The sequence below is a fragment of the Hemiscyllium ocellatum genome, chromosome 9, assembly GCF_020745735.1.
Source record: "Hemiscyllium ocellatum isolate sHemOce1 chromosome 9, sHemOce1.pat.X.cur, whole genome shotgun sequence".
In the NCBI taxonomy this organism is placed as follows: Eukaryota; Metazoa; Chordata; class Chondrichthyes; order Orectolobiformes; family Hemiscylliidae; genus Hemiscyllium; species Hemiscyllium ocellatum.
Genome location: NC_083409.1, coordinates 81,709,632 through 81,732,982, shown reverse-complemented (window position 1 = coordinate 81,732,982; position 23,351 = coordinate 81,709,632). Strand labels below are relative to the sequence as shown.

Here is a 23,351-nt window from a genome sequence, read left to right as displayed (position 1 = left end):
TCCTCTATTCTTCCTGCCAAAGAACACAACCTCACATTTTCCCATATCACGTTCCATCTGCCAAGTTTTTGCCCACTCACTTAACCTGTCTGCATCAATAAGTAGTACAGAACTTAAACATTGCTAAAAGGAGACTAGAAGTTGAAGCTTTTCATTTTGCACTCATCAAAACTAGAATGTAAGAAACAAACTTGAAAAAAGAGACATTTTACACAGCAAGAAAGGATGGTGCTAATTGTCATGGAGATTCAGCAAGAACAGTTAACTGTCAATTTTAATTCTCAGATCAGGCAGATAGATTCTTATTGATCAGAGCATTGCCATGGGGAAGTAACAGAGTTGGAAATCTCCTTGACTCTTTTTTTCAAAAAAGGTGCAGTGTATACTCAATTTTCTCTTGCCTACCTAACACAAGGTCCTGAGTATCTATGCAGGTAGTTTCTAGCACAAGCAAATGTATCATGCTGTGGGCCAGCTGATAATGTCAAATTGGTTTCCTATGTAACTCTCAGGACAGTCATCATTATTTAAGAAATCATTTCCAATAACAGAATCACAACTAATAGTGGAAATACTACTCTGAGGTTTGTAAGTACAGAATGGTTGTGTATGCTTGGCATGCTGCCAGTTTTTTGACACAGTCCACCAGTCATTGGGATGTGCGGCCCACTTACTTGGCATTGCACCAGTACTGAAACTCATATACCACATTACCCATTTGTGATGCAGGTTTGACAGCAGCATTCCATTAGTGGAGAAAATCCCTTGTGCATTTACTGCTTAGTAGTAGTGCGAGACAGCTAGTTTCACTTGTTCACATTTTTGAGATTCCTCCTCTTCCAGGGTAATCTGAGGTAGACTAGACACCACTCAGGACCATAAATACAGGACATAGGCTCTGTCATGAAATTTTATGAGACACATTGAGTGATGATTTGACCAGGGTATTGATTTTCCCACAGGATAGTTTTGATATGCCCTATCTCAGCATCAAGCTTACCTACTGAGCAGATGACTTGGCCCTATTTATGAGGTTGCAATAAAATTCATCTTGACCCTCATGCTAACTTCTATATTGACCAGTGAATAGAGGCTTTTGGTTGACATTATTAAGAACCCATTTTCAGACTTCTTAATAAATACATTGAAGAAGGAGAGCTCTTTTGATTGCTCCACTTTAGTAGTAAATTTGAGTGCAGAGTGGAGGTTAAGATGTGTAAACTATGATTAAATTCTAGTCCGTTTTAGCAATGTTTAAATCCAGTTTATATCTGTCTGAAGATTCTTTATGTCATCATCACCATTTTTCTTTCCACCTATTTTTGTAACATGGACAAACTTGTTGATTCTACATTCACTTCATTCATCCAAGTCATTAATATATATTGTAAATTATCATGACACCAGCACTAATCACGCTGGCCCTCCACTAGTTAACGTTTACAGCTCAAAAATGGCTTCTCATCCCAACTCTCTGTCTTCTATTTGTTATTTTCTATCCATACCAATATACGACCCAAACATCATTGGCACTTATATAGTCAGTTCTGCAATAACACAAGAGTTTTGTTCACATGCAATCGCATAACTGCAGCACCATTTAAACTAATGGGGCTAGAATCGGGTTATAACCAATACACACTTTAAAAGTTTTCGCTTTAGAAACAGTATTCCCCAATTTGTCAATCATGTTACAGCGAAATCATGTTAACAAAACATGCATTATAGCAGAACAATCTGTATTCTTAAGTGGTCTTTTGTGTGGTATCTTATCAAACACCTTTTGGAAATCCAGATATATTACACTTACAGGTTCCCCTTTATCTATCATGTTTGTTATCTCCTCAAATGTGAATAAATTTGTCAAGTATGACTACCACTTCATGAAGCTATGCAGACTCTGCTTGATATATTAAGTACTTCTAAATGCTGTGTTAGTACATGCTTTATAATAGTCAGTTCTTCTGTAATGCGATGGTTGCGTTCTTGTGTAACCCTGTGTTATAGAAAAGCCACATTTTAAAAAGAGCACTTAAAGTGTTAGCGACATAATCGCATTACAGCCAACACGTTTTAAATGTTTGCACATTAGAAACAGTGCCCCTAATTCATCAATTATGGTTCAGCGAATTTGTGTTGATGAAACTCACATTATAGCAGGATGACCTGTAAACTGTCACGTATTCCTAATGAGATATTATAGACACCAAATACATAGTTGTTTCTTCACTGTTGCTGAACCAAAAAATCTCTTCCCAACAGCACTTTCAGTGTCCCTACACCAAATTGACTGCAGCAGTTCAAGGAGACAGCTCATGACCACCTTTTCAAGGGCAATCAGGGTGGACAATAAATGCTGGTCTAGCCAGAATGTGCCAAATGATTGGCAGAATCCCACTTCTGACTTCCCAGAACAATGTTATCATCTATAAACAAACAGAAAATGGTCTATCAGCTGGAGGTTCTCCTGTCAGCCTGGAATTACCTCTTACCTTTTACAATCGTTGACTTGTTTTTATACACTTAAATTTTATGTTAATTTAATTTGTAATCAGAATATCAACAATGAACGCATCAAAAGATTGGTCATGCTTCTCTGTTGAAGGAATTTAATTTGTCTCTGTTAGCTTCAGAGCGGGAGTTCACGTGAATGAAGGATGCAGTTTAATGTCTCACTCCAGAGACTTGAAGACATAATCTAGGATATTGACAGACACTATTAAAAATGTCGTATTTTAGATGAGATTGAAAACTGAAGCCCGATTGCATTCCATGTGTACCTCAAATATCCCATGACATGACTCAAAGTAAAACAAGGGAGTTATCCCGGTAATTTGGCCAATGTTTATCATTGAAACAGATTATCTGATCAGTATGCCATTTCTGTTTGTGGGATATTGCTATATGCAAACAGCCTGCTATATTGCCAACAACAACTCATATTTATATTGTCTTTACTGTGGTAAAATACCCCTCACAGGAGTATTATCAAACAAAACCTGTGAGAACATAAAAATATATTAGTATTAATGATTTAGTCTACAAGGTTTTAAAAAGGGTTATAAAAGAGAATAGATGGATGGTGAAGTTTAGAGACATAGAGTCATACAGCACAGAAATAGACCTGATGGTCCAACTCATCCATGCCGACCAGGCATCTGAATCTGACTTGGCCCATATCCCTCTAAACCCTTCCTATTCTTACACCCAATCAGATGCCTTTTAAATAGTGTAATTGTACCTGCCTCCAGCCACTTCCTCTTGGCAGCTTGTCCCCCACATGCACCACCCTCTGCCTGAAAAGGTTACCCCTGACGTCCTTTTTAAATTTTCCCCCTCTCACCTTAAACCTATGCCCTCTAGTTTTGGACTCCCCCACCCTAGGAAAATGATTTTGACTATTCACCCTATCCATGCCCCTCTTGGTTTTATAAACATCTATAAGGTCACCTCTTGGTCTGCAATATTCCAGGGAAAATTGCCTCCCCCAATCAACTTTTGGAGGTTCCTGTACAATACCATCAAAACTGTCCTTACTCTAATCTAGAACTTCAACTTTTTGATCAGTTCTATCCTTTTCCATAACTATTCAAAAACTAATAGAATTATAATCACTGGCTATAACGTGCTCCCCTACTGACACCTCAGTCACTTGCCCTGCCTTATTTCCCAACAGAAGTATTGCTCCTTCTCCTACATATGTGGGCGTCATGATGGCACAGTGGTTAGCACTGCTGCCTCATAGTGCCAGAGACCCGGGTTCAATTCCCGCCTCCCCGTGTCTGCATGGGTTTCCTCTGGATGCTCTGGTTTCTTGCCACAGTCACAAAGCTGTGCGGGTCAGGTGAATTGGCCATGCTAAATTGCCCGCAGTGTTAGGTAAGGGGTAGATGTGGGTGTATGGGTGGGTTGCACTTTGGCGGGTCAGTGTGGACTTGTGGGGCTGAAGGGCCTGTTTCCACACTGTAAGTAATCTAATCTAATATTGAATAAGAAAGTTTCCTTGTAAACTCTTAACAAATTCTTCTCCATCCAAGCCCTTCATATTATGGTAGTCCCAGTCTATGTCTGGAAAGTTAAAAGCCACTAACCATTTTCTGTGGCACGGTGGCTCAGTGGTTAGACCTGCTACCCCACAGCATCAAGGACCTGGGTTTGATTCTCACCTCGGGCGATTGTCTGTGTGGAGTTTGCACATTTTCTCCATGTCTGTGTGGGTTTCCTCTGGGTGCTCTGGTTTCTCCCACAATCCAAAGACATGCAGGTCAGGTGAATTGGCCATGTTAAATTGTCCATGGTGTTAGATGCATTAGTCAGTGGTAAATGTAGGGGAATGGGTCTGGTTGGGTTACTCTTTGGAGGGTTGGTGTGGGACTTGTTGAGCTGAAGGGCCTGTTTCCATACTGAATCTAATCTAATTACAACCCTATTATTCTTATGGATATTTGAGATCTCCTTACATATTTGCTTCTCAATTTCTCGCTGGCTACTGGGGGGCCTATAATACAATCCCAGCATGGTGATCATCCCTTCCTTATTCCTCAGTTCCATCTGTTTAACTTCATTGGATGATCTTCCAGCAACATCCTCCCTAAATACAGCCATGATGTTATTCCTAACCAAAAATACCACTCCCCCTCCTCGCTTTCTTCTCTTTCTGTCCTTCCTAGAGCATGCATCCTGAAACATTGTAGTGTCAGTCCTATCTATCGCTGAGCCACATTTCTGTAATATCTATGATATCCTAATTCTAATTTGATACAATATCCTTTTTCTAATTCAAAATGGCAGAGGAGTGGCAGTGCAGAGTGTGGGCTCCTGCCTGGAGCTCCTGCTTTGTTTTGCTTATACTTGTTTTCCTTCTTTCACTTCCCTTTATTTCTTACTTTAATCTACTTACCTTCTGTGGACAGCATGGACGGGTTACCTTATCAGTTCTCTGCCAAACACTTGTTTGCCTTGATTATTAGACTTGCTAGGAGAAAGTGAGGACTGTAGATGCTGGAGATCAGAGCTGAAAATATGTTGCTGGAAAAGCGCAGCAGGTCAGGCAGCATCCAAGGAGCAGAAGAATTTACATTTTGGGCATTAGCCCTTCTTCAGGAATGAGGAAAGTGTGCCAAGCATTCTAAGATAAAAGGTCCTTTTATCTTAGTCTGCTTTGCACACTTTCCTCATTCCTGAAGAAGGGCTCATGCCCGAAACATCGATTCTCCTGCTCCTTGGATGCTGTCTGACCTGCTGCGCTTTATTAGACTTGCTCTCCTTATCTAGTATACCATGGAGTCATAGAGATGTATACCACAGAAACAGATCCTTCGGTCCAACCCATCCATGCCGACTAGATATCCCAACCCAGTCTAGTCCCACCTGCCAGGACCTAGCCCATATCCCTCCAACCCCTTCCTATTCATATACCCATCCAGATGCTTTTAAATGTTGCAATTGTACCAGCCTCCACCACTTCCTCTGGCACCTCATTCCATACACGTACCACCCTCTGCATGAAAAGATTACCCCTTTTATATCTTTCCTACCAGCCTCAGCCTTTTCTCTTTTTTCACTATCGCTTTGGTTCCCACCCTAATTCCAAATGTTGGGTATCGGCATTGAAAATGGAGGAGCAATTAACATACAACAATAGTCTTAATACTTAAAGTTCTTAATAGGCTGAAAAACACTTAGAATCATAGAGATGTACAGCATGGAAACAGACACTTTGATCCAACCCGTCCATGCTGACCAGATATCCCAACCCAATCTAGTCCCACCTGCAAGCACCTGGCCCATATCCTTCCAAACCCTTCCTATTCATATAGCCATCCAGGTGCCTTTTAAATGTTGCAATTGTATTAGCCTCCACCACTTCTTCTGGTAGCTCATTCCATACACATACCACCCTTTGAGTGAAAAAGTTACCCCTTAGGTCTCTTTATATCTTTCCCCTCTCACCCTAAACCTATGTCCTCTAGTTCTGAACTCCCCGACCCCAGGAAAAAGAGTTTGTCTATTTATCCTATCCATGCCCCTCATAATTTTGTAAACCTTTATAAGGTCACCCCTCAGCCTCCAAAGTCCTACTTTGTTCTCTGCTTTGTCCCTGCCTGCCCTGACTGTTTGACTGCCTTTGTTCTCAACTATACCAGTCCCAGATTGAAATCTTTTCTCACTAACTTAGCGAGTTTTGAGAAGATTTGTAGCTCAGGTTATGGATGTAGATTTGCTCGCTGTGCTGGAAGGTTCATTTCCAGACATTTCGTCACCATACTAGGTAAAATCAGCAGTGAGCCTCCAGATGAAGTGACATCTTCAGTAGGCCTCCGGGTGAAGCGCTGTTGATAATTCCTGCTTTCTATTTATATGTTTGGGTTTCTTTGGGTTGGTGATGTCATTTCCTGTGGTGACATAATTTCCTGTGGTGATCTCATTTCCGGTTCTTTTTCTCAGGGGTTGGTGGATGGGGTCTAACTCAATGTGTTTGTTGATAGATTTTTGGTTGGAATGCCATGCTTCTAGGAATTCTTGTGCATGTCTCTGTTTGGCTTGACCTGGGATGGATGTGTTGTCCTAATTGAAGTGGTGTCCTTCCTCATCTGTACATGAACATCAACTAGCAACAAAACATCGTAACCCTCTCACACAGATGTGGAAAGACAGGAAATGACATCACCACAGGAAATAATGTCACCACAGGAAATGACATCACCGACCGACTGAAGATGTCACCTAGTGGGGTGACGAAATGTCTGGAAATGAACCTTCTAGGTCAGCGAGCAAACCTACATCCAGTTCCTCACTATCTCCCTGGGTCTCACACCCCCACCTTCCTAGTTTAAATCCTCCCAAGCAGCTCTAGCAAATCTCCCTGCCAGTATATTAGTCACCTTTCAATTTACGTGCAATCCATCCTTCTTGTACAGGTTGTTTCTACCCCAAAATAGCTTCCAATGATCCAAAAATGTGAATCCTTCTCCCGTACACCAGCTCTTTAGCCATGCATTCATCTGCTCTATCCTACTATTCCTGCCCTCAATAGCTTGTAGCACAGGGAGTAATCCAGATAATACTCTTGAGGACTTCCTTTTTAAATTCCTGCCTAACTCTCTGTAATCTCCCTTCAGAATCTCAACCTTTTCCCTTCCTACATCATTGGTTCCAATGTGTAGAATGACCTACTGCTGGTCCTTCTCCCCCTTGAGAACATTCTGCACCCTCTCTGAGACATCCTTGATCATGGCACCAGGGAAGCAACACACCATTCTGATTTTTTGCTGCTGGCCACAGAAACATCTGTCTCTACTTCAGACTAGAGAGTTCCCTAACACAATCGACAGCTTGGAAACCGACGTAGCCCTTATTACATTAGAGCCGTCTCAATACCAGAAACTTGGCTGTCCATGCTAAGTACCCCTGAATGTCCATCACCCCTATATTTTCCAAAACAGTATATTTGCTTGAAATGGGGATAGCCACAGAATAATCCTGCACTATCTGCCTAGCTCGCTTATCTTTCCTGGAGTTAACCCATCTATGTGACATTCCCCCCCTTCCTACAACTGCCATCCATCACATTCCCTTGCTCTTGTAAATTTCTCATTGCCTCTACCTGCATCTCCAACCGATCCATTCAATCTGATGATTCACAACCAAAAGCATTTATTGCAGATATAGTCCTCAGTAATCCGTAAACTCTCCCTTAACTCCCACATCTGACAAGAAGAGCATATCACTCTATTAAGGGCCATTTTTGCTTCTTTCAATCTACAGACCCAGAAAATAGCACTGTTTTATTCCTCTGCAAAACACAGCTCCAGGTTAAACTAATACTTACGGCTTATATTTTAAGCTTAATCAAGAGACATGGCTCAATAAAACATATAATCAAGAAAGAACCCACTCTACTCACTACTGCAGACTTATTTTAAGGCCGCGCTTAAAATCCACTTATCTGCCTCTGTGCTGTGACCTTCCCCAATAGGTTCCTCCAAGATCAGTTGTGAATTTTACTGTTTTTTTTAATTTTCCCAGACGCACTCCCATGTCCAGCAATACATGAATTCAATGGCAAAGGCAGTAACTGCTAACTCTGTCAGTTAGCAGTGTGGGTTCTTTCTTCCTCTCTCTTTTTCTTTCCTGCACTGACCTCACCATGTGCTTCATTTGTTTGTTCTTCTCCCTTTTAAAACTGCTGTTGTTTTTTTTCTCCAAAGTTCCAAAGCAATGCAACAGCATATCAAACAATAACTGCTGCTCCTGGAATTCGAGGAAATCACCTCCAACACCTAAACTACCTCAAAAAAGGTGCAGCTGTTACAGCCAGAAATTTGTCCCGTCCTCCATCTTGGATTATCCAGAATTGAATTGATTGTCATGTATGCAGAGGCACAGCAAAAAGCTTTGACTTGCGAGCAAAACAGGCAGATCACAGAGTTAAGTAGCATAGATAGCAAATAATAGGTAAACAGCAGCAAAAACAAAAATACAGGTACAGGCGAATGTTTGGAATTTGTGAGTCCATTCAGTATTCTAGCAACAGTGGGGTAGGAACTGTTACAAAACTGGCTGGTGCATGTGTTCAGGCTTCTGTGCCTTCTGCCCAATGGTAGAGGTTGTAGAAAAACATTGCCAGGGTGGGATGGATCTTTGAGAATGCTGGCGGCCTTTCCTTGACAGCGGGCCTGGTAGATGGATTCTATGGATGGGAGGTTTGCCTTTGTGATTGTCTGGGCCGAGTTCACCATTCTCTGTAACCGTCTCCGATCTTGAATGGTACAGTTACCATACCAGGTAGTGGTACATCCTGACAGAGTGCTCTTGATGGTGCACCTATAAAAGTTGATAAGGGTCATGCCCAATTTCCTCAGCTGCCTGAGGGAGAAGAGACATTGTTGGGCCTTTGTAACCAGTGTGTCCACATGAAGAGTCCAAGAGAGCTTGTTGTAGATGAGCACTCCCAGGTACTTGACACTCTCCACTCGTTCCACTCTGTGCTGTTAATGTGTAGGGGGGCATGAGTAACATCCCGCCGAAAGTCAATAATGAGTTCCTTGGTTTTGCTGACATTGAGAGCTAGGTTGTTCTCGATGCACCATTTTTCCAGGTCTTCCACCTCCCGTCTGTAGTCTGTTTCATCGCCATCTGAGATTCAACTGACTATGGTGGTGTCATCAGCAAACTTGTAAATGGCATTAATCTAATATTTGGCAACGCAGTCATGGGTATACAGTGAGTACAATAGGACGCTGAGTATGCACTGGGGGGCTCCAGTGCTGAGTATTAGTGACAATGAAATATTGTCCCCAATCTTTACTGATTGTGGCCTGTGGGTCAGGAAATTGAGGATCCAGTTGCAGACAGTGAGGCTTAGTTCTGCGATCACTAAGTTTAGTAATCAGTCTCGAGGGGGTAATAGGCTGAACTGTAGTCAATGAGTAGGATTCTTATGTAGCTGTTTTTGGTGTCAACATGTTCTAGGGAGAAGTGAAGTGCAAGTGATATAGCATCTGACGAGGATCTGTTGGTCCAATAGGCAAATTGGAGTGAGTCAAGAGTAGTGGGGAGGTTGGAGTTGATTAATCTTATGATCAGCCTTTCAAAGCACTTCATGACCACCGAAGTGAGGGCCACTTTCAAATGTTCTGAAGTTCTGAAAGGTGCTATGCAAATACAAATGATTTCTTTCTTGGTTTATTGTGAATTCACCTTTTTGTGGCCTCTGTACATCTGTAAACTGGAACGCAATTTACAATTCTCTTGCAAGCTGTTTAAGAAGTATATCATAAAGAACTTTAGCTGATGTGATGGTAGACAGCGGGAAGACAGTGTGTATGGGATGGTGTATATATAAAAGTCACCACTGCGTGGCATTGTATACCTTATGAACAATAGCATACGTTGACTATTCATCTTGATCATTCTTCCTCAAGGTTTTCTAAATGCCTCATAGATCCAAACTGCAAGAAGGCACACTTGAATATGAATTTAAATACTTTAAAAACAGCTCATGTAAACAATGTTATTGTTCCTATATGTGTGCTGACTGTAATTTCCTGGTAGCTTTATAATAATTAAGGAATAGTTTGTAAAACAACTGGATGGGCACTGATGAATCGCTGAATTATGCTGTTATCAGAATCATAATACAGCTGTCCACCTATAACATTCTTTATCAAAAGAAATACCATTTGACCTGTTATTTTTCTATTTCCTCACCTATCCTCCCTTTTCACATTGAATAGACGTGACTTGTACTCCCAGGTCTTATCAATACAATACAGGCAGTACCTTATGAAATTGGTCATTGATCAATTGTCATTCTAGCTGCTGTGTTGGCAAGTTGTGGAGAACATCAGAAATGGACTTCATCTTATTAAACTGGGGGCCCAACTGCTTTTAATTCGTTTTTTTATTGTTCATAAAATGATCAAAGATAGAAGTATCAGTTCCCAGGCTGCAATCTTTAGTATTGTAGCTCATCAATGTGTAGAAACTTTGAGGCTACTGATTATTCGCAGAATAAAGTTTGTCATTATATGCTGTGGAGACTACTTTAAGTACATCTAGGTGAAATATAATTCACATTAATCTGTAAAACTGAAAGTTCCGAATTTTTTTTTTGTAATATCATAGGACATGGTGAGTCCTACAGGTAATTCTCCCATAATGCCTCAGTTGCGTTCCAGCGAAACCTCGCTTAATAAAAAATTGCTTAATGCCTCTGGGAAAAATGAATTTAGAAGCATACCAGCAAAAAATAACCGCTCACTCAAAAATCACTCAAAAGCCTAACACAAAGCATAACAAAGCCTAAATGAAGGTTTAAATCATATTTATTAACAAAACAAAAGTAAATTTAACACATTACATTGAAAAAATATTGTTAATGCAGGAACAGAGGGTCAGCATCATCACCACCTTCAGGTGCAGTTGTGGTTGCAGACATGGATGGCTGTGGTGGATTGTCTTCTGACTGTTTCTTGGGGGTTGGTTTACAGTGTGTGATATGCAGATACAAGAACAAATTAGAAAGGTAACTGGTATGCATAAGAATAATGCAGTACTGCAGGATTTATGCAGGAATTATACAAGGATATTCTTATCTCAGAGGGAGAGTAATGGACATTCATTAGTTTAATTTGTGAGATGAGGCTGCTCAATGTATTGGACTGTACTCTCACATGCTCTGATGGCAGGTGACATCGACACATGCGCAGAACAAAACATGCCAAATGATCACCGCTGGAATCGCGCTACTGCAAACAGACGTAAGCATTCTCAAAAATACCAATAAGTTCTAGAATTTAATTTCAAGTAAACTAATTATAAAACATAAATGTAAGACTTCCTTTTGAGAAATGACTTGTTACTTATTACTTTGTGCACTGAGAAAACTGATGGAACTGTAGGTTGATAAGTCTCTGGATCTGATGAACCTCATCCTAGAACATTAAAAGAGGTGCATAATGAAGTAGTAGATGCTCAGTGTCACTTTTCTAAACCTTGTTATATTCTGGTAAGGTTCCATTGCATTGAAAAGTAACAAGCATAACCCTCTATTCAAGAAGGGAGGGAGGCAACAAACAGAAACAATAAATCAGTTAGTTTTATGTTATTCTGGAGAAGGTGTTAGAATCATTCATTAAGAAGGTTGCAACTGTGCACTTGGAAAAACTCTAAATAATCAAGAATATTTATATGGCTTTGTGAAGGGGAAAACATGTTTAGTTAAGTTATTATAATTTATTGAAGAAGCAAAATGTGTTGTGGGTCAAGATGAGCCCATTGTGGTACTGCACTTGGATTTTCAGAAGACATTTGACAAGATGCTACATAAAGGGTTATTATGTAAATTAGGAGCTCATGGTTTAGAAGGTAACAAACTAGCATGGGTAAAAGATAGGCTGGACAGTAGAAAACCAGAAAATAAGCAGATATAAGTTTTTTAGATTGGCAGATGTGACAATTTGGGTCCCACAGGAACGTTTACTGTAATGTTAACTGACTTATATTATGATTTGGAGGTGCCGGTGTGGGGTGTACAAAGTTAAAAATCACACAACACCAGGTTATATCCACAACCACCTGATGAAGGAGCAATGCTCTGAAAGCTAGTGCTTCCAAATAAACCTGTTGGACCATAACCTGTTGTTGTGTGATTTTTGACCTATCACAGATTTAGATGAGGGGATCAAAGACATAATGAAAAAAAAGTAGTATATTGTGGGAAAATGCAAACTTTCATTTTTGCATGAACAATAAAAGGGCAGCACATTATTTGAATGGAGGGAGATTGGGCAGGTTAGTTCTGTGTCCTTTAGAGTTTTCAAGAGGCAGCGGTGTTCTTATTGAAGTATTTATGATCCTGTGGGCACTTGAAAAGCTTCGTATTAAAAGGATGATTCCCTATCTGGAACAGTCCAGAACTATAGGTAGTATCATTGGCAGATGTGAAGAGCTTATTTTCCCAGCAATCACACCTCATTATGTACCCGAGGTCAGAGCTGAAGTTACAACTATAACCAAGACTAGAGTGTTACAGCCTTCCTGAAACACAGTAAACTCATCAGAAACAATACACTGTGTGAACCCTCTGCCTCCTTTTCTTTTTTAAAAAAAGAAACCACAGCAACTCCTGATTTGAAAACAGAATTTACAAGGGCTAAAGGACAGACCCAATCTTGCAAAGAAATCTGAGAACAAAGCATGAAAAACACTGAACAGGGATGTTTTCTATATTAATTAAGTTTTATCTATTGTTCATTGCTGCCATTTTGATTTTTTGAAATCATGTGAAAACAATGTACATATGACAACACTAGTCTCTCTTTTTCACCATGAATGCCACCTACAGGCATAAGGCAACTACTTTCAAAGGCACAGCATGAAAAGAAAGTGTGTCCAACAATAAAAAAAAATACAAAGCAATTCAAAAGCACCACAATACTGATTCTTACAGTGGTATTTTAAAGAACACAGTAAAAACGGAAAGCCAAGATCTCAACATGGTTTGGCATTCTATTGACATTCTTTTAGAATTTCATTTATTTAGAGAAAGACTTAATCCTGACTGCCTGGACCACCAAGTAGGTGATGTAGAAAGATTCTTTACTGCTTTTGAAAACAAAAGATTACAATGGCTCATTTCTACCAACATTTCTAATGATGACTTCAAAGATTCTGAAACATTGTCCTGCTTTTAGAAGGACAACAAAAAGTGCAAGTTAACTTCAGGAAACAAAAGCTTGACTCAATATCATATCAACGACAGCCAGGTGAAATAATTTACCATTGCATAGGCAGGTACAGAATGTGATTTCACTGGAGCTAAGTTAGCTGAAAGACTTACAAAAATCATCATGCGCATACTCCCACTAAATCCTTCAGGAAATCACTTATAGACAAATCCAAAGTAAGTAAAAATCGCACACTGCTAGAAGAAATCAACTTCAACACAACTGTGACAGGTCAGCAATATCTTCTGATGCTCAAATTGACTATCTGTTCCAACAGGTTTAGCAAAACATCTCAATCTAAATGTAACTTGTAGCTTGTCTCACTTACCTAAACAGTGCCTAGCATCTTGCAACATATACAAGCTACGTTCCACAAGAAAATATTTGTCTAAAAAGTGCAAGAAATCATATTGTCCAGGAAAACCCAAAGTGCAACACAGTGCTTAACAGCAATATGTGAAGAAGGGTCAACCAAGGAACAATGTCAAGGACTTAGCTAAAATTCCATCCGTGGCATGCAAGCATGTAAACAAAATCCAAGAAGTATGCAGACCAGACCAGACCAGACAGTGTATTTTTAAGACAGTTACATGGTAGCACATCTGACATTCCAATATGAATGTATGGACCCCACTTTCATTCAGGCTCTGAGTATTGTTTAGTTATTTGTATGTAATATTCAATAGTGTCAATAAGACAGACCATGTGCAGCAATGTAAAAATATTAGTGCTATTAATAAACTTCAAGACATCTGTCTCAACAAGACCCAGTCATCATGATAGATATTACAAGAGCCAATATATATGGCAGTTGTTAGACCATTTCATACTAGTAGTGATGTTTGACCCAAGAAATTAGTTCATTCACCTACTCCTGATGAGCTTTGACTCCCTCCTTAGTCATGAACCTGTCTATTTTTGCTTTAAAAAATTCAATTACACTGCCTTCACTATTCTCTGACAACAGGAATCAAACACTCACAAAGCTTTGAGAGAAAAACATTGCTCCAACATCCATCTAAATGCAAGATACTCTATTTTTCAACTGTATCTACAAGTGCTGGTCTCTCCCACAAATGACAACTTTCTTTCAGCATTGACCCTGTCAAGTTCTGCCAGGAACTTAAACATCTCAAAAAGATAATCTCTTATTCTTCTCAATTCCAAAGGATACAGACCTAGCCTGCCTATCTTTCCCTCACAAGGTAACAAAGCTGCTCTTCATCCCAATTATCAATCGAGTAAATATTTCAATGTCTGCTCATATTTCCTTTTTACTACACATTTTTTCTGAATTTCAGCACTAACTTTTGTGGCAGTCATTGAGACATTACTATCTGCTGATCCCTTTTGTGAAGATGAGGCCTTTCTAGCCTGCATCTGAGTCTGAATGCAGCCAACATGATAAAGGTCAACTATAGCATTCTCTTTTGATCTATTGCAGTTGAATCGCAAGAGGAGTATTGTATAGCCCACATCTGTCTCCTTGACAATACCATTGTTGATTTTGCAGATTTTGGTCTGAGAATAGTCCCGGGGTTGATTATCTTCTACTAGCTTCTACCTTACAAAGTTTGAAACTTTTTGATTCTGAAGATGATTGCAAGCAATTCCTTTTCTATCTATACAATGTTGTGTTCATGCTTGGTAAGAGGACATAACACAAGTGATATGGGCCACTTTTAACCTCATCCAAGACAAAATTGCACCAGTTCCATAGTGTAATTCATTGCTTCCCACAATGATCCCCAGAGGGGTCACGAGACAAGACTTCAGGGTCACTGGTTCCAAGGCATCGATGGCTACCATGGAGTGCAGGATTGCTCACTTACTGCTCCAAGGTCCTTTTAAACCCTCAACTTTCTTTCTAATAGTGGGCACGGTCTAACAGTCAGCTCTCTGAGGTCCACTTGCAGCTGCAAAAATAAATGTTTTCAGAGATTCTTTGTAAAGGATTCAATTGGATTAAACAATTGCCTCCACACATAACCTCTGCACACCCACTGCTGGTTATGAGTGAAAACACCATGCCTGCCCAGCAGCTGAGGCTATCCTTCTCACCACTGAGACATCAGAGTCACTAAAATGGAGTTAAGTCCAGGAACAAAACTTGAAATCACTGTTTTAAAGCATTACATGCTGACCTCAGGCAACGATTTTGGTTATAATAAACAAGCAATGCATCACTGCTCAGGTTTCTCTTCCAAGCAACATGAAGGAATGGTCACTGGACCTGAAATGTTAACTCTGATTTCTCTGCACAAATGCTGCCAGATCTGTTGAGCTTTTCTAGTAATTTCTGTTCTTGTTTCTGATTTACACATCCACATTTCTTTTGGTTTTTAATATAAACATCTTGTTTTGCATTGGACCATTCCTATTTCACATTTTCTTCAGCAACTCATGTAGTCGTGGAGATGATACTGTTTGCTGAAGGATTCTGCAGTGTTTAAGGAATCTTTCCTTCTCTGGTCTGGGTTGGCTTCTACTGCTATTTCTAAAGCACTGGAACAATTGCCTCACTTTAGTGAGAGCGCGGTTTAAGCGTGGCATCTATCCTTTGGTCCATGATTTAGCAGATATTTCCAATATTTGTGGAGGGACATGCCTGCAGTTATTTGCAATTTTAAGGCTGTTCAACTGATCCTGGACATGCTGGTGTCACATGTTGATCTTCCTTATCCAGTTTGTGGAATATTACTTGGCAGAAATTAAGAAGACCAACGCAAGGGAAAGTCAGTTCACAGGTCTACGTTTACTGCATCATTGAATACTACACATGTGCAAATATTCTACCATATTAATATATAGCTTTTGATCATTTGCCCTCATGCCTTCTTATGATGCTCAATGTTATACTTTATTGTATACTGATCATTTTAAGCATCTTGAGATGTTTTAATACGTTAAATGCATTACATAACACTTTTAATGCAAATAACAATTTCAACAATTCTGCAAAATATCTTTCTAAGTCCTTGTCTTTACAAGGTACTAAAAAAATACTTCTTTTATTTATTTTTTAGGATTTACTTACCGTGCTTACTTTCACTCCTGTTGAAAGAATTCACAAGCAGGTGAAGCTGAACCAGAGTAAACAAAGGGTTAAGTGGAATCAATCTTTCTTCCTCAACCCCTTCACACATTGCACCCCCTGGTGGCAGATTTGAATTTGATCCTTGCAGGATTCCGTACCTTTTTTTTAGAATAGTTATGTAGCAGTTCCAAGGCAAATGGTAACATTGTAACTAACCGCTGGGAGTGAAGCCAGGTTTCTACTCCGCATTGATACAATCTGTCCTCCTCCCGCTGGACAGTTCTTTGTGGTCCCTTTGCTCGGCCGCAGCATGTCGAGGATTATTACAAAGATTTTCTTTTTTAATACAGAATGTGTAAGATTTTATTTTCCTGCTTTTGTCCATATTGTCCCCTCCCCCTCTCATTTCTAAATGTCTTGTGTCTTTGAGTGCCTTTTCTAGCGGCGGATGATTGCATGGGGTGAATTTTTTTTTGCACGCTGCAATTTCTATCTCGCTCGTTTTGATCAACGGAGAGGTAAAGACAAACAAAGATTTATTCCTAGTAGGAGATGTATCGGTGCTACATTTTGCAGTGGGAAAACAGGTGAGTTTAATATTTTAAGATGTGTGTTAGTTCAGAAATATACGCAGATGCGATTTATTTAATTTATTTAAAATTAATGAAAGCCTTTAGGATTCCTTTCTTCCTCCCCGGTTCTCGGATTTCTGAGGACCTGACGCGTTAATACCGGGTTCTCTCGCCATACTATTTAGACAGCATTGATCCTGTTAAACGCTGCTCAATTTCCATCAAGCCGGCTTCAGGTGTCAGTTCCGATTCAGTGGTGTATTTGTTCATCTGTTTTTAGGCTGCAAAAATTGTTGCAATCAATTAACTATTTTATTTATGTTTTTGCAATACTCCATCCATTTCAGTTAATTTGCTTGGCCAATTTTATTATTTCTGATTATGATTTGCACCAGGACAATGAATGTTTAGCTCCATATCCGTGGTCCAATTATTTCCTAGTATGTTAGACATTTTTTTTACAACATTTTCTCTCTACTTCTCACATTTAAAATATATTATTTTGCCTTGTAGTGTTTTAAAATGAAAAGTATCATTGGCTGCCCTCCTCACATTTTTGTCTGTAAAGTATGTCATGTATGCTTAAGGATGCAAATTGATTTATTTAATTTGCTGCCTTTAGCTACAAGTTCTACTTACATCTTGGGGTTTCAGTTGATCGTGGATGCATTCTGCATTTGCATGACGTACTGATAATGTATACTATTTCAAAATTCTCATTGATAAATTTATCAGACCATGTCAAATGCCTGTGCTGGCGTTACATTAATTTGCAGACTTGCCTGCGCCGCGAGCCAGTGTTTTGTTTTTACTTATTAACTCAGTCGCCACGTTGGCTTCCATAGCAACTGTCAAATCTTTCCTTTTGTCATGTTAGAGGTGGAAAGCATACGTGATGCTTTTCAGGTTTAAGAAGAGTAATGGGGCAAGGGTGAGAGAAAGGTAAGGTAAATGACAAAATAGTTTTCCTTCTTTCCTTCCCCAGCTGCACACTTGGATAAGTCACAAATCTCTCAACAGTTGTGAGTCTTTGTTAGAGCCATTTCAGTCCCGTTCAAGTGAGTCCGAGCGGTTGGTGTTATTTTGTTCTCTTGCTACCCTGCTCCCTCATTCACCCTAACTCTGTTGTGCTACACCATCTAATGGTTTGCCTGAGAACTGATGGGGCATGAGTTTCTTTGTTTTTGCTGTGGTTTATTTACTTTCAGTGAGATCTGTGATATATATCGAGCAGTTGTGTTGTCCCATGTGAAGCTGCGCTATTCAGGTAAAATAGTGCTTTAAAAAATGCTGCGATAAGAAAATTGTCTCAAAGCAGCTAGGTTTTTAAAGCTCTCCTTTTCTTTGAGAGGTGAATGATCTGGATGGTAACTCAGTGCTTTCTGGAGTTCATCTCTATTTTCATTCGTATTTCTCAATCTGCAGTTCTCACCACCAGTTTAGCAGTGTACAACTTATTGTTTACACGGTTTACACGGTTTTTCAAGTTAGTTCTGGATCTCGGGGGGAAAAGATCAAGTGTAGTGATGTCCTCCATTAACTGCGATCTCAGACTCTTCGATAGTAGCTTCGTTGAACACAACAAGCTGCTTAATTGAAGGCTTGTTGATCCTAGGAGAGGGAGTACCCATTTAATTCGATGTGTAGCTCATCTTTCCCACAATAAAGTCACTGTTATAAGTGATCAGCTTCAATCCACCCAACCATTATAATTGCTTTACAAAGTTGAAGAAAAGACAAACTGTCAGAAGGTCCTTAATTGGACACGAGATAACTGAAGTCATAGTTCTAATTAACAAAGCAATTTTTGACTAAAGAATATAACAAACCTGTTTTAAATGAAGTGCAACAGAAAACAATTGCATGCAATTCCAACAATACTTGCACACACCTTTCAATTCCTATTGAGAGAGAAGACCTTAAGACAGGAAGTAAAAGTTTGCTTGTTTTCACCATATTGGAGTCATTGGCATATTCTTTGATTTTCTTCAAACCTCCCTCAGTCAGTGTCTTAATATTATCCAGCTGTTCAATTTTTCTTCCTTCTGTTTATACTCTGAATTTCTCCTTCAGTCATTGACAGTAGAATGCTGTCAGGTGTTTGCTTCAAATGCCTGTACTTGACTGTTTTTCTCCTTCAATTGTACTTAGCAACCATTTTGATTCCTGAACTTCAACCCTTGAAGTTATAAAGCTTCAACGCAAAGCACAGCGAGCATCTAGCCCAGTCACCAGTGTAGGGTATTGCAACTCTCCATGGATGTGAGAATTGGACTCCATAGAAAATGGATAAGAGGAAGGTAACATCCTTTGAAATGTGGGCATCACAAAGTAGGTTCAGAATGAGAAATTGCTGGAGAAACTCAGTAGATCTGACAGCATCTGTGGAAAATAAGCAGCATTAATGTTTCGGATCCAGAGGCAACTCTTCAGAACAGTTCTGAAGAAAATCATTGGTCCCAAAATGTTAACTCAGGTTAGTTTCCACAGATGCTGCCAGAGCTGCTGAGTTTCTCCAGCAATTTCAGTTTTTGATTGAGATTTCCAATATCTGCAGTTCTTTGTTTAATTTACCATTATGTTCAGAATTAGCTGGATGGACAGAAAGACATTCGTGGGTTTAATCAAGTCAGAGTAAAGCGAAAGAAAGTCGGGTAGTTTTATCCAGAATTTCTAATATTTGAATATCACCTTCAAACGTACTGGTGTACATTTGTGAACATTTTGTGACTGCTGCTACATTATTTATGTACTGATAACTTTGTGACTTTGCCAGTATAATTTGAGTTGGGCAGATCTACTATGTTGTTGTTTGTACTAAGTTGAGCTTTATAACATGGTTGCTAGTATTATCACAACCACTGACTTGTCAGTATGTACGGTGCTATAGTATCTGACAGTTCTGAGATTAGTCCCCATGGTTAAGCTACAGTCCAAGCTAGAAACTCAAGATCTAGGGGGACAAGGAGCGTTGTCCTTTGTGTATTCCCAAGAGAACATTTATAATAACACTGAGAAAAGTCCGAGAATCAAGATTTGGTGTAGAGGGAGTCTGGGATCTTGGACACTGGGATGGGAGTTTCAACAAGGCCACGAGGTTAATACAGCACACAGGTGATGATTGAACCCATTGCTGGTTCACTGGAGAGCAGTCCACTATGGTCTGTTCCTAAGCTTTATCTCTTTAGCCCTGATCTCCAGTATCCATTCAATCTTATTTGAAATCATTGACTATTCCATTGTTAGTCATGATGTGGAGGTGCTGGTGTTGGACTGGGGTGGAGAAAGTTACAAATCTCACAACATCCGGTTAAAGTGCAACAGGTTTATTTGAAGGTTCTAGTTTTCAGAGCGCTGCATCTTTGCTGCATTGTTGCCAGTCTTGCAGAGGGTGAATTCCAGGATGGTCCCATTGTTGTGTAAAGAAAAGCTCTTCTTCTGATCCCTCCCCTTCGACTTCTTGTCCAAAACTTTTAAATCTGTGACATTTTGTTCTTGTGTCATTAGCTAATGGAAATGGCTTTCTCTTTCTCTACCTTATTTAAACCTGTCAAAATCTTGTTTATCTCTACCATATCTTTTGTGTTTCCTCTCCTCCAAGAAGGTTGAGGATATTGGGGTTAGTGTGCTTTCAGAGAATATGGGGAATATGGTCAAGGGTTTTTATGGATAGGTTGAGCCTCTCCTCAGGAGTATAGATGAATGAGAAGTGATCTTATTAAACCATTTTTGACTCCAAGGCATCTTGATGTTGTAGATGTTGAGATAATGTTACACTGTGCAGAGGATTCTGGAACTAGGTTAAATGGCTTAAAAATAAAAGGTCTCTCTTTTAAGATGGAAATGAGGGAGAATTTCTTCTGAGGGTCTTTAGCCTGTTGGAATTCTCTTCACTAACAAACAGTGGAGCCTGGGTCATTGAATATGTTGAAGAACTGAGTTTCACAGATTTTTGATTGAAAAGGAACATTTGAGGATTATGGGGGTAGGCAGGAAGGTGGGGTTAAGGCAAAAATCACATTGGCCATAATCTTATTCGCCTCTTCAGTAGTGGAACAGGCAGATAGGCCAAATTACATACTGATGTTCCTATTTTCATATGACCTTGTTGTATGATCATTGAGAGGATTTTGTTTAAATGGAACAGATACAGATTATTATTCTTCTGAGTATTTTGAAATCTAGCATGTTTTGAGGGAAACTCTTAATTCATCTTCTACTACTCGAGGAAACAGGCCCCAAATTTCTTGTCAGGTTGAGCCCAGGAAAATGGGTTTAAAATAGTGTTGGTCAATTTGAAGTATTGTACCCTAACCACCACATTAGATAGTCCCCATAATTAATATATTTCTGTTAATATAAGTCAATGCTTGTGGTTATCAATGTATAAAAACTGTTAAACTCAAAAATGTTTTGAAAGATTTTTGTCACTACATTATATTTAATTAAAGTGACAACTGCATTAGAAATATTTATAGACTGTGGAGTTAGGAATGGTGCAATTATTGCCCAATACTAGTAGATTCAAATCAGTGTACACCTGATGTTTTTGGTGCTCTTACAATGGTGTGACGTAGGAGGTTGATCCAAAAACAATAAAGGAGCAGTGATATATTACTCATTTAGTGTGTTGCATGACTTGAATGGTAATTTGGAGGTGAGGGTGTTCACAGACCATTGCAGTTTCTGTTCTGTTTTTGTGCTATAAGTCACGTGAAATGATGTGCTCTCATAGTAACCTTGATAAAATGCAATAGAGCTTCCTGCAAACTGGAGGACATAGAGTGCTGGTAATCAATGGAGTGGATAGTGAGCTGAGTACATCGGTGTCAGAGATAGTCAGGGACAGGGTGATAACTGGCTTGCATTACTTACCATTTATGTAGCATGAACGTTTCATTTATTTGCCCAAATAGTAGATGTTATCCAGGTCCTGCTGTGTGCTAGCTCTGATGAGTGGTGAATAAAACTGATTACCACTGGATCATCAGCAAGCAACCCCATTTCTGACTTTAACAGATGTAAGATCAGTGAAGTAGCTGGACCCTGTTTAAAGTGATTTTGAGCATTTTCTTGGGCTTGTGTTGACTTGTCTCTGCCAATCACAAGGGTCTTCCTCTGTGCTAGGCATGAATCAAGCCTTTGGAGGATTTGCTTGATTGACAGCAGTTTTCATTTGGGCTATATAGTGCCGTACTTGGTTCAGTGCTGCCTTGCTGTTAAAAGGCAGTAAGTCTCGTTTCTCCTCTGGTATTCAGCCTTTGTAATCCTACCTAGGTCAAGGATATGTTGAGATCTGGAGAACTTCACCTTTATATTGCTTTGCTGGTTATTGATGACAAGAAATTTACATGTTGCAGTGTTGCTGTTTCCATTATTACTGTTCTTTTGATGAGTGACAGGGAACTAAAAGGGTAATAGGATTAAATTTTTCTATATTGTGTACAAAACTTTCATTTTATAACCCCTTTAAATATGGTAATTTTTTCAAAGGCATTGTATAGGTGTACAATCAAATGAAATCTGACACTGAGTCATGGTGAGGTATTGGATAGAATTTTATAGGGGCCTGAGAGACGTGGGCTGTGATGAGATTTGTTGCAGCATCATGTGAGAAATCCTATGAAGCTTATCTCAATATTGGGAGCAACATACTGCATCATTTATACATCTGCCAAATGGCAAAGCAAATTTGTCTCAAAGCAGTGATGAGATGCCATTTAATGTCGAATATAGTTTGTGAAACTCATTATTTATTAATGCTACAACTTACTTCATTAACATTCGATTTCTTATCTTGCTCTTGTGCTGAGCAAGCTAGATGTCAAGATGTCTTGACATGGAAATCAGAGCGGGTACTTAGCAACGTTAGATTAGCCTCCAGGTTTCTCAGCACCAAACAACATCTCTGGGCACAATCCACAGGCATCAAACTTCCATTCATGGAGTTTGGCATTCAACATTTGGCAACCTTTAATAATATCTTTGCATCTCTCTGATCCACCTGTCACTTAGGAAGAATATACGTGCACCAAGTGGTGCACCGCCAACTGGCAGTGAAAGGCTGCTGTAAGGATGTATAGCACACAGGGAGAGACCCCAGGCTCCCCCTCAACCCTGCTCACTTGGCATCTATCTACGACCTTGATGTGCCATGATTATTAATTCATTTCACTTGAACCAGAGTTAAAAACTATCAGCGCCGCCATATAGATGTGCTTTTGTTTTGTGCAGACGCACAGACAGGCTGCTTGTCATATTTTTGTGGTGGGTGCAATGATGTTTGTCATTGAATGGCACACTGAAAAGTCAATTAAACACCTACAGCATATGCCAACTGCCTACGTGGAAAACAAACTGCAGGTGTACTCAACCAAATGGTCCTGTCAGAAACTGGGTGAAAGTGAGGACTGCAGATGCTGGAGATCAGAATTAAGATTAGAGTGGTGCTGGAAAAGCACAGCAGGTCAGGCAGTATCTGAGGAGCAGGAAAATCGGTGTTTTGGGCAA

The 23,351-nt window shown here is 39.7% G+C and overlaps 1 protein-coding gene across 3 annotated transcripts in view; it reads left to right on the top strand.

Annotated features, from left to right (window-relative positions):
* The first annotated feature begins 16,466 nt into the window (after window positions 1-16,466).
* The window catches only part of b4galt2 (UDP-Gal:betaGlcNAc beta 1,4- galactosyltransferase, polypeptide 2), a 465,910-nt gene continuing 459,025 nt past the window's right edge, over window positions 16,467-23,351 (top strand). For 2 of the 3 annotated variants that reach the window (XM_060830514.1, XM_060830512.1), the window contains exon 1: window positions 16,467-16,856. The gene's annotated coding sequence lies outside the window, so the exon portion shown is untranslated. The remainder of the gene's footprint in view (window positions 16,857-23,351) is intronic. The other variant, XM_060830513.1, reaches the window with a different exon arrangement.